Raw genomic sequence first — 12,257 nt, forward strand, 5'->3', positions numbered from 1 at the left:
ACTTTGGAGAGAGGGTTCATACTTGGAAGGTGGTTCTTCTTGGTACGGTTGTGGAGATTGTGTGTATTGAGGTGGTTCTTGGGAGTAATCTTGATAGGGTTGTGGTGGTTCTAAAGGTTCTTGCTCATAATGATCACAAGGATGTGGTATGGGTGATTGGTTATATGATGGATAAGGGTCACATAAAGGTACTTGGTAAAAAGGGACTTGTGAGTATGGTTGAGCATCATGTTGAGGATAAGATCCATAGGCATATGGTGGTGGATGATTATCATAAAAGGAGTCACCATAGCCATTGAATTGGCATGCATTAGGATGGTAACTATATCTATAAGTGTCAGGAGGTTGTTGCCAATAGGAGTGATCAATTCCTTGAGGCTCCTCCCATCTTTGAGTGTTCCATCCTTGGTACATGTTAGCATTGAAGTTCACATTCCCTACAACACAATTAGGACCAAACTCATAGCCATAGTGAGAATTCATTATGGAAAGACAAAATAAAACTAACAAAATCTAGTAAACAAGCAGAAGACAAACTATTTACACTATGCACATATGTACAATAACCAATAACATAACACCATTGCAAATCCCCGGCAACGGCGCCATTTTGATGATTGGATTTTTGACGGTATAGAATTTCACAAATGAATTCTCGTTGCAAGTATAGTTCCTAAACCAATCAATAATCCTTTCATACAAAAAGTTGTTTGTCACTAAAACAAACCCCTAAATTTATAAACCGAAGTATTGGAACCTCGGGTCGTTCTCCCTAGGAATTACAATAAAGTGTCTTGTTATTGGTTGTGAGTTATTTTTGGGGTTTTTAAGATTTTAGACAAGAAATATAAATGGCAAAGAAAATAAACTAACAACTAGCAAAGCTCTTGGCAAGATATGAGAACTAGAAGTCCTATCCTAGTTATTCTCCTCAATTGTGATGACTTTGCTTCTTTGACTTTTTATCCTTTTCTCCACTTGTATGCTTCCTTCCTTGCTTTCTTTGATCCATGCCTAGCCTATTTCAATCCTGGAATTACTAGCAAACACATCAAGGCATCTTATGGAATCAACGAGAAATTAGAATTTATCAAAATAAGGCTTAAAAAGCATGTTTTTACACTTAAGCATAAATATGGGAGAGATAACAGAACCATGCTAATTCATAGGCTAAATGTGACAAAAGGTTATCAAAATACTCTAAATTCAATACAAGATAAACCCTAAAAATAGGGTTTATCAAGGTCTCCTCTCCTAATGAACCGCGGCCTCTTATCTGAGTACCTTTCCCAATCAGACCCTATAACACACATATCATTTACAATTTCTTCAAGTTCATCTTCTTCGGGGGCATTGCTTACTCTTGTTTGATAACTGAATTCATTGAAATGTGGTGATTTTAGTTGAAGAGTCCTTGTTATAGCATTGGGGCTGAAGTCCACCTCTGTTCCTCTTACGTAACTGTTGAAGGTGGGGGCCCTAGTATTGTCTTCTCTGGCCGCATTTGCATAGAACTCCTTGATGAGGTTTGCATTTATCTTTGTCTCTGGGTTGGTGAGCTTTTCCCAACCCCTTTGTGCAATCTTCTCTCTGATCGTTGGGCACTCATCTTCGTTGAACTGGAATGTCAATTCTGACAAGATTTTCTTGTTTTTGATCTGTTCATAGTGAAGCTCGTGGAAGGCGGTTTTGAATCTCCCGGCATCAGAAGGAGGCTGCCCCATAGGCTCCTTCCCTCTTCTCCTTTTAGAGCTAGATGAAGCCATGAGTGATGGTGACTATGAAAGTGTGTATGAAAACCTTTGGTGGGGAACGGAGTGTACGACGTATGTTTCGAAGATGAAGAATTGAAACAGAAGGATGTTGTGTGCAGGGGTTTATATAGGAGAATGGTAAATGATTGAAGGGTGTGGATTGATGGTGTTGCTTAATGATGGACGGTTGGGGCTTGACCTTGGATGAGCACAAGGATCACCTCTTTTATGAGGTTCTTAGTTCGGTCTCCAAAGCTATTCACTTTCCAATGTTGCATGGCAACACTTTCCAAGATACTTCCCTTGGAGACAAGTGTATACGTTCCTTGGCATAGTGGCCGAATCTCCCTTCCTTGATTGTCCTATCAAGTACCATCAATACTCTTTTTTTGATTTCTTATACAAGACAAAAGGAATGCAAACGGTTAATTGAAATTGTTGGTGGGAAAGATTAAGGTGTGAACTAGCTACTAAAAATTTTTTTTTTCTTTTGTTTTTTTTGAAATATTTAAACAACTAAATGCTTTTCATGGATACAAATCACTCGACCACTCATTCTCCCATGCATGCAATGTTGGCAACACCAAACTTGTTTGTGATCATATGGTGCAACAAGATTCCAAAGGAATCTCATACTATTGAGTGTGTTCAAGCCCTCTTGGTGTGTCTTGAACACCAAACTTATCATGTACTATATGTTGCATGTAGGGATGCTCATATTGTTTGTTGAAGTTGATTTAGAATCCATGAACTTTACTTTATTACTACTATTAGAGATTAAAGAGAGAGGGTGTAGAACATGGGTTGCCTCCTATAAAGTGCTTCTTTAGCATCATTAGCTTGACGTTTGGTCCTTGTCAAGGTGGTTGGTAGTGCTTAAAATCTCCCCCCCTTGTCAAGGTGAACATGTTTTCGCTTTGAGGGAAGTTTTGTTGCTTATCTCATATGACCCTAGTGGGTCTGGTTCCTTTTGGATTGCACTTGGTTGATGTTCTTTCTGATCACATTGGTTGTTAACCGCAGGAGTTCATAGGGGTAGTGCTTTAGCTCCCTTGTTTGACTCTTCCTTCAGCTCTTTGTTATCATGATCTGCTTTTTATGAGGGTTTGAAAACATTGAAGGTGAGCTGTTCATCATGTATTCTCAGTACTAGCTCTCCTCGCTCCACATCTATAAGTGCTCTGGCTGTGGCTAAGAATGGCCTTCCCAGAATGATGGGGTGAATAGGATTCTCATCCATTTCCAGGATGACAAAGTCTGTGGGGAGGAAGTAGTTCCCAACCTTCACTAACACATTCTCAACCACTCCTATTGCCTGTGGGGAGGAGGGAGTTCCCAACCTCATTGATTTGAAGCTTTTTCATGAGGGGTAGAGGCATTAGGTTGATACTTTCTCCCAGGTCACATAGTCCCTTATCAATCATTGTTTCTCCTATAGCACAGGGAGTGTGGAAACTCCCTGGATCCTTCTTCTTTGTGGGTGGCTCTATTTGAATGAGAGCACTGCAATCCCTGTTCATTTTTATTGTTTGTCCACCCTTTAATGTACTCTTTCTGACTAGTAGCTCCTTTATATACTTGATGTAGGAGGGCATTTGCTGGAGGGCCTTAATGAATGGTATATTTACTTCAAGAGATGCAAACATATCGAGGAACCTTGAATACATTATTCCTGCTACACCACTCTTAAGCCTTTGGGGAAAGGGTGCATATGGGTTCAGTATCTCCATCTTCTTCAGCTCTTCCTTGAGTGTGAGTTGGGGTGCATGGTTTCTTTCTTCATGGTTTCCCTTTGGACTGTCTTGGAGGTGTTCTACTTCCTCCAAACTCCTCTCATCACTTGTGGTGATCATCTTACATTCTCCCCACCTTACTTTCTTTGTTTCTCCTCTTAGATTCTTCTCTGTGTCACTGGGAAATCCATCAGTGGGTTTGGGAATTTGTTGAGATAGATACCTGATGAGTAGATAATTTATACGCTTTTTGGCATTATTTTTAGATAGTTTTTAGTATAATATAGTTACTTTTAGGGATGTTTTCATTAGTTTTTATGCTAAATTCACATTTTTGGACTTTACTATGAGTTTTTGTGTTTTTCTGTGATTTTAGGTATTTTCTGGCTGAAATTGAGGGACCTGAGCAAAACTCTGATAAAAGGCTGACAAAGGACTGCTGATGCTGTTGGATTCTGACCTCCCTGCACTCGAAATAGATTTTTTGGAGCTACAGAACACCAAATGGCGCGCTCTCCACGGCATTGGAAATTAGACATCCAGAGCTTTTCAGAAATATATAATAGTCCATACTTTATTCGTGATTAGACGATGTAAACTGGCGCTCAACGCCAGTTCCATGCTGCATTCTGGAGTCAAACGCCAGAAACACGTCACGAACCAGAGTTGAACGCCAAAAACACGTTACAACTTGGCGTTCAACTCCAAAAGAAGCCTCTGCAAGTGTAAAGCTCAAGTTCAGCCCAAGCACACACCAAGTGGGCCCCAGAAGTGGATTTCTGCATCAATTACTTACTTTTGTAAACCCTAGTAGCTAGTCTAGTATAAATAAGACATTTTACCATTGTATTTAGTGTCTTTTGACCACATCTTGGGTCCTTTTTCCTATTATTCGAATTTCACATCATATTTTGGGGGCTGACCATTCGGCCATGCCTAGACCTTCGCTTATGTGTTTTCAACGGTGGAGTTTCTACACACCTTAGATTAAGGGTGTGGAGCTCTGCTGTACCTCAAGTTTTAATGCAATTACTACTATTTTCTATTCAATTCAGTTTATTCCTGTTCTAAGATATTTGTTGCACTTCCACATGATGAATGTGATGATCCGTGACACTCATCATCATTCTCACCTATGAATGCGTGACTGACAACCACTTCCATTCTACCTTAGACCGGGCGCGTATCTCTTGGATTCCTTAATCCGAATCTTCGTGGTATAAGCTAGAATTGATGGCGAAATTCATGAGAATCAGGAAAGTCTAAACCTTGTCTATGGTATTCTGAGTAGGATTTCGGGATTGAATGACTGTGACGAGCTTCAAACTCGCGATTGTTGGGCGTGATGACAAATGTAAAAGGATCAAGGGATTCTATTCCGACATGATCGAAAACCGACAGATGATTAGCCGTGTTATGACAGAGCATTTGGACCATTTTCACTGAGAGGATGTGATGTAGCCATTGACAACAGTGATGCCCTACATACAGCTTGCCATGGAAAAGAATAAGAAGGATTGGATGAAGGCAGTAGGAAAGTAGAGATTCAAAAGGAACATAGCATCTCCATACACTTATCTGAAATTCCCGCCAATGATTTACATGAGTAACTTTATCTTTATTTTTTGTTTATTTACTATTATTATTCGAAAACTCCATAACCAATTATTATCCGCCTGACTGAGATTTACAAGATGACCATAGCTTGCTTCATACCAACAATCTCTGTGTGATCGACCCTTACTCACGTAAGGTTTATTACTTGGACGACCCAGTACACTTGCTGGTTAGTTGAACGAAGTTGTGAAATTATGTTTAGACCATGGTATTGAACATCAAGCTTTTGGGGCCATTACCTGGGAATCAATTTCGAACAACAATTTAAGTATGAATCACAATTTCGTCCACCAATACCCTACTTGGGACTCCAGTCTCTTGATGTTTTCCCCTTGGTTTTTGATATTGGCTTGCACTTCTTCCTTAAACACCTTATTATCTTGGACTTCTCTACATATATCTTCAAGTAGAGTCTCAATCTTTGAAAGTCTATCCTCGGTTAGTGATGGTGGATTGAGATTAGGTGGTTGAGAAGGGTGGTTAGGTGAGTGTTGATAGGATCTCTGTGAGGTATGTTGGCGAGTTGCATTGTTGTTGAAATTGTGGTTGTGGCGTCTCTTGTAAGTTTTGGAGTATGGATCATGGATTTCTTTTGGTAAGTTTCCAACATAGTTGGCTTGTTCCCAGTCACCTTCTTCTCCTATATTCACTCCTTCTTGAGCTGGTGATGAAGTGATGACTGCTGCAACTTGGTTTTCCTCCACCTTCTTGGTAAGATCTGCTAGCTGCTTGGTGATCATCTTATTTTGAGCTAGCAATGCATCCATGTGGTTCAGCTCCATTACTCCTCGAGTGTTGCTTCTTTCAGATGCATAGAAGTAGTCATTCTCAGCTACCATCTCAATGACATCTATGGCTTCTTCAATGGTTTTCTTCTTGTTTAGAGAGCCTCTTGAGGAATGGTCTACAGCCTTCTTTGATTCATAAGAGAGACCTTCATAGAAAATGTGAAGTTGAACCCATTCATTAAACATGTCTGGTGGGCATCTTCTTGTTAAGTCCTTAAACCTCTCCCATGCCTCATAGAGAGTCTCACCATCTTGTTGCCTGAAAGTTTGCACCTCAGCTCTCAGCCTGTTAATTCTTTGAGGAGGGTAGAATCTTGCCAGAAACTTATTCACCACTTCTTTCCAATTTGTTAAGCTCTCCTTTGGGAAGGATTCAAGCCACTTGGATGCTTTGTCCCTGAGTGAAAAAGGGAACAAAAGCAGCCTATAGACATCCGGGTGGACTCCATTAGACTTCACAGTGTCACATATTCTCAGGAAGGTGGTTAGATGTTGATTGGGGTCTTCTTGAGCACTTCCTCCAAACAAGCAGTTATTCTGAACAAGGGTGATGAGCTGGGGTTTTAGTTCAAAGTTGTTGGCATGTATGGTGGGATTTTGGATGCTACTTCCACAGTTTCCTGGATTTGGATTGATGTAAGAGCCTAGAACTCTCATCTCTTACCCAGCATGATTTGTAGGGCCTTTTCTAGCATGGTTGTGAGCTATTCCTTCTTGATTGTTTTCCAAGTTCTCCTCCATGTTTGTTTCAAAATACTCTTCCTCTTCTTCAGCACCAACAACTCCTTTCCCTCTTGCTTCCCTCCTTAGTCTCCGGAGGGTCCTTTCAGGTTCTAAATCGAAGGAAGTTGAAGCCCCCCCTCTTCTCCCTGTCATACAACTAACAAAGCACACAGCAAGAGATAAAATGAAGAGATTATTCTTGTTAGAGTTATTGTTAGTGTGAGTGGTGCAAATTATCAAACAGTTAGAGGGTTAGTGAGTAGAATTGTAAATAATAACAAAGGAAGAAAGAAAATAGAGAGGGTATAAGGGATGAGGAAGAAACTAACCAAACTGAAGGTAAACGACTGAATAAAGTAAACAAACAAAAAGAAAAATGCTCAATCTAGTGAACTTCCAACTTAATCATTGTTGATACAAAATCAATCCCCGGCAACAGTGCCATAAACTTGATGCATGAAAACTTGTCTCTCAACAAATTTTCCTTCGGCAAGTATACCGAATTATCGTAAAGTAAAAACTCACAATAGAGTAAGGTCGAATCCCACAGGGATTGATTGGTCAAGCAACTTTAGTTGGAAGAATATACTAGTTGAGCTAAACAGAGTGTAGTTGATGTTGTAGGAAATTAAATAGCGGGAAAGTAAATTACAGGAAATAAAGTGCATAATCTTAAATGGGAAATCGGGGAGATGAACATGGTAATAAATGGCAGAAAGTAAAGAGAATGGGTAAGATCAGAAATGGGGAATTCATTGGGCTCAGGAGATGTTGTATTCTCCGGAGCAAATTCATTTTCATCTCTTCCTCAATCAAAACATCTATTGATCTCCTTGGCAATCTTAAGTGATTGGGTTCCAATTCCTTGGCAACCCAATCTCTCTAAACTTGAACAATTGCCCAATTCCTTGATTTAATTGCTCATGGGAAGAGATCAAGTGTGGTCACTGATTATACCACATGTATTTCCAAATCAAAGTGTTGGGAGGATTACAGGTCACTATATCCGCCCAGACCCCAATTTGGTCCAACATGAGAAAACATTTCTAGCATGATCTCCTCATCCTTTTTCCAAGGCTCAAAGGAGATACAATTATGGAGAGTTTCTTTTTCCAAGACAACTAACCAATCGAATTAAGATCGAAAGCTTTCTAGTAAATCAAGAGAAAAGAAAGAAGAAGAAGAATGAAAACTATAATTGATCCATCAAATTACAACAGAGCTCCCTAACCCAATGAAAGGGGTTTAGTTGTTCATAGCACTGGAAATGGGAAATGGCAGAAAAGAATACATGCTTAGCTAGAAAAATGCAGAAAAGTAAATATACAGAGGGTAGTTCTCCAAAGTGCCAAGCCTCCTCTATAGTTCAAAACTACTCCTATATATACTACTCTTCTTGATCTTCTAGTGAGTTCTCCAAGTCCTGGATGTGGGCCTTAGATCTTGAGTTGAAACAGTTACAATCTTTAGTGGGCTCAGCTTGAAGAAAAGTGTGAGTTAGGCATGGGCGTTAGTGGTGTTAACGTTAAATGAGATTGTGGGTTGGAGAACGTTAGTGGCAATCACCTTTTTCACTAACGTTCCAACCCCATATAGCCCATGTTAACTCCAACGTTAGTGGCACTAACATGACTACTAACGTAGCCTTATGAACCTTCGCAAGCGTTATTGGGACTCACCTTTCCCAATAATGTTGCCTTGTGCCCCTTGTCCCTACGTTAAAGTTCACGTTAGTGTAACTAACGTGGCTCTTAACGTGGGTATGCTTTATCTTCGAGAGCGTTAGTGACACTTACCTTTGTCACTAATGCTCCAAGTGCCCCTACTCTCCACGTTAGAGCTCACGTTAACTAAGTTAATGTGGCCACTAACGTGGTAGTGAATGCCATCCCCAACATTAGTGACAAAGGTGAGTGTCACTAACGTTGGCTCATCAATTTTAGCTCCACGTTAACTTTCACGTTAGTGGTCTTAACGTGACCACTAACGTGGGCAATGCTAGTTTGAACCAACGTTAGTGACAAAGGTGAGTGTCACTAACATTGGCGTTGTTCCTCTCTTCCACGTTAGAGTTCATGTTAACTAAGTTAACGTGACTCTTAACGTGGCTCATTGCCAAATTTTGGAGCGTTAGTGGTGTTCACGTTTACCACTAACGTTGGAGCTCTCTTTGTCTCCACGTTAACTACCACGTTAACCTAATTAATGTGGCAATTAACGTGGGTTTATGATGGCTTCGCAGGCGTTATTGGTGATCACTTTTCTTATTAACGTTGCAAGCTCATTCCCATTCCACGTTAGTGGTCACATTAACTAGGTTAACGTGTCTACTAACGTGGTTCTTCCTTGCTTCCTTTGTCCTGAAACCAAGAAATAAAGTACATCAAAGCTCTAGCCAAATTCATGAGATTATGCATCATCAATTTGTCATTAAATTCTTGCAAAATCCTCATAAAATCACGTAAAATTCACAATAGTTGCTTGAATCAAGGTATGAGTGTATTTTCATCCAAATCTTGCCTTATTCTCTAAGAAAATGCATGAAACTACCCTAAAACAGTAAAGAAAAGGTCAGTGAAACTGACCTAGATGCCCTGGCATCAACACACCATAGATTAAGGTGTGGAGGTCTGCTATTCCTCATGAATCAATGCAATTACTACTGTTTTCTATTCAATTCAAGCTTATTCTTATTCTAAGATATTCACTCGTACTTCAACCTGGTGGATGTGATGATCCGTGACACTTATCATTATCCTCCTTTATGAACGCGTGCCTGACAACCACCTCCGTTCTATCTCCGAGAACTTGAATGTCTATCTCTTGGCCTCCTGGTTCACGACACATGGTTGCCTCTCCTGACAACAGAGCTTTCATTCCGTGCAATCAGAGTTTTCGTGGTATAAGCTAGAATCAAATGGGCAGCATTCTTGAGATCCAAAAAGTCTAAACCTTGTCTGTGGTATTCCGAGTAGGATATGGGATGGGATGAATGTGACGAGCTTCAAACTCACGACTGTGGCGCGCAGTGACAATGCACAAAAGGATCAATGGATCTTATTCCGACACGATCGAGAACCGACAGCTGATTAGCCATGCAGGAAATTGTAGAGGATCTTTTTCACTGAGAGGATGGATGGTAGACATTGACAACGGTGATCCACCTACATACAGCTTGCCATGGAAAAGTGTATGAATGATTGGATGAAGGCAATAGGAAAGTAGAAGCTCAGAGGGAAGAAAGCATCTCTGAAATTCCCACCAATGAATTGCATAAGTATTTCTATCCTATTTTATGTTTTATTTATCTTTTAGTTATCAAAACCCCATAACCATTTGAATCATCCTGACTGAGATTTACAAGATGACCATAGCTTGCTTCAAGCTGACAATCTCCGTGGGATCGACCCTTACTCACGTAAGGTATTACTTGGACGACCCAGTGCACTTCCTGGTCAGCTGCACGAAGTTGTGTATCACGATTTCGTGTACCATATTTTTGGTGCCGTTGCCGGAGATTGTTTGAGTTTGGACAACTGACGGTTCATCTTGTTGCTTAGATTAGGTATTTTTCTTTTTATTTTCTTCTTCAGAATTTTTGAGAATGAATTCTAGAGTTTCAGAGGATGCTTTTGTCATCACAAGAGCTAGTTGATTCCTATCAATTTGCTGAAGCTTGGTTGGCCATGTCTAATCTTTTTTTAGACTGAAGCTTTAGACTAACATTGCATGATTCCTGGAACTCTTATTAAAAGTTTTTGAGTTTCTTATTTTCTTTTTCAAAATTTTTTTTTTCGAAAATTACAAAATTTTTTTATAAAATCATAAAAATCAAAAATATTTTGTGTTTCTTGTTTGAGTCTAGAGTCAAATTTTAAGTTTGGTGTCAATTGCATGTTTTTATCTTTCTTGCATTTTTCGAAAATACATGCATGGTGTTCTTCATGATCTTCAAGTTGTTCTTGATGATTTTCTTTGTCTGATCTTTAGATTCTCTTGTTTTGTGTCTCTTGTTGTTTCTCATATGCATTCTCAATTTGTTAGTGTCTCTAGTATGAAAATTTCTAAGTTTGGTGTCTTGCATGTCTTTCTTTTCTTAAAAAAATTTTCAAAAAAATATGTTCTTGATGTTCATCTTGACATTCAAAGTGTTCTTGCATGCATTGTTTATTTGATCTTAGTTTTTCATGATTAGTTTCATTTTGTTGTTTTTCTCTCTCATCATTAAAAATTCCAAAAAAATTTCAAAATTATGTCTTTTCAAGTCAATGACACAGAGAATTGAAGATTCAGAACATACAGCAGAGGAATCACAGAGAAAAAGTTGGGCGTTCAAAGCGCCCAGTGAAGAAGGAATTCTGGCGTCTAAACGCCAGCCAGGGTACCTGGCTGGGTGTTTAACACCCAAAAAGGTAGACAAGTGGGCGTTAAACGCCAGAATGGATACCATTCTGGGCGTTTAACGCCAGGATTACACCAAGGAGGAGATTTTGTTTTCAAATCATATCTTTTTCAATTTTTCAAGTTTTAAAACTGATTTTCAAAATCTTATCTTTTTCATATCTTCTCATATCAAATATATCTTTTTCAAAATCAAATCTTTTTCATTTTTCTTTTAATTTTTTTTTCAAAAATCCTTGCTAACAATTAATGTTGTGATTCAAAAAATTTCAAGTTTGTTACTTTCTTGTTAAGAAAGGTTCAATATTTGAATTTTAGAATCATATCTTTTAATTTCTTGTTAGTCAAGTCATCAATTTTAAAAATCAATTTTTTAAAAATCTTTTTCAATCATATCATTTCAATCACATATTTTCAAAATATATCTTTTTAAAATCAAATTTTTTTCAATCATATCTCTTTTAATTTGATTTCAAACTTTTTTTCTAACTTCTCATCTTTTAAAATTATTTTCAAATATTTTTCAACTAATCACTATTTCTTATCTTTTTCGAAAATTACTAACCACTTTTTCTCCCTCTTAATAAGTTCGAATTCTCTACCTCATCCTTCTATCCTTCTTTTCTTCTAACACATCATGGAATCTCTATATTGTGACATAGAGGATTTCATACTTTCTTTGTTTTCTTCTCTTTCATATGAGTAGGAACAAGGATAAAGGCATTATTGTTGAAGCTGATCCTGAACCTGAAAGGACTCTGAAGAGGAAGCTAAGAGAATCTAAAGCACAACTCTCTGGAGAGAACCTGACAGAAATTTTCAAAAAAGAAGAAGACATGGCAGCTGAAAATAACAACAATGCCAATAATGCAAGAAAGGTGCTTGGTGACTTTACTGCACCTACTCCCGACTTCTATGGGAGAAGCATCTCTATTCCTACCATTGAAGCAAACAACTTTGAGCTTAAGCCTCAATTAGTTTCTCTGATGCAACAAAATTGCAAGTTTCATGGACTTTTATTAGAAGATCCTCATCAGTTCTTGGCTGAATTTTTGCAAATCTTTGACATTGTTAAGACCAATGGAGTTGATCCCGAGGTCTACAGACTTATGCTTTTCCCTTTTGCTGTAAGAGACAGAGCTAGTATATGGTTGAATTCATAACCTAGAGATAGCCTGAACTCTTGGGAAAAGTTGGTCAATGCCTTCTTAGCTAAATTCTTTCTACCGCAAAAGATGAGT

General features: G+C 38.7%; 1 non-coding gene across 1 annotated transcript; it reads left to right on the forward strand.

Annotated features, from left to right (window-relative positions):
* The first annotated feature begins 6,072 nt into the window (after positions 1 to 6,072).
* LOC127742150 (small nucleolar RNA R71) lies at positions 6,073 to 6,180 on the forward strand. The gene has a single exon (XR_008003337.1). It is a non-coding gene; the product is annotated as a small nucleolar RNA R71 (small nucleolar RNA).
* The last annotated feature ends 6,077 nt before the right edge of the window (positions 6,181 to 12,257 follow it).

The sequence above is a fragment of the Arachis duranensis genome, chromosome 9, assembly GCF_000817695.3.
Source record: "Arachis duranensis cultivar V14167 chromosome 9, aradu.V14167.gnm2.J7QH, whole genome shotgun sequence".
Lineage (NCBI taxonomy): Eukaryota > Viridiplantae > Streptophyta > Magnoliopsida > Fabales > Fabaceae > Arachis > Arachis duranensis.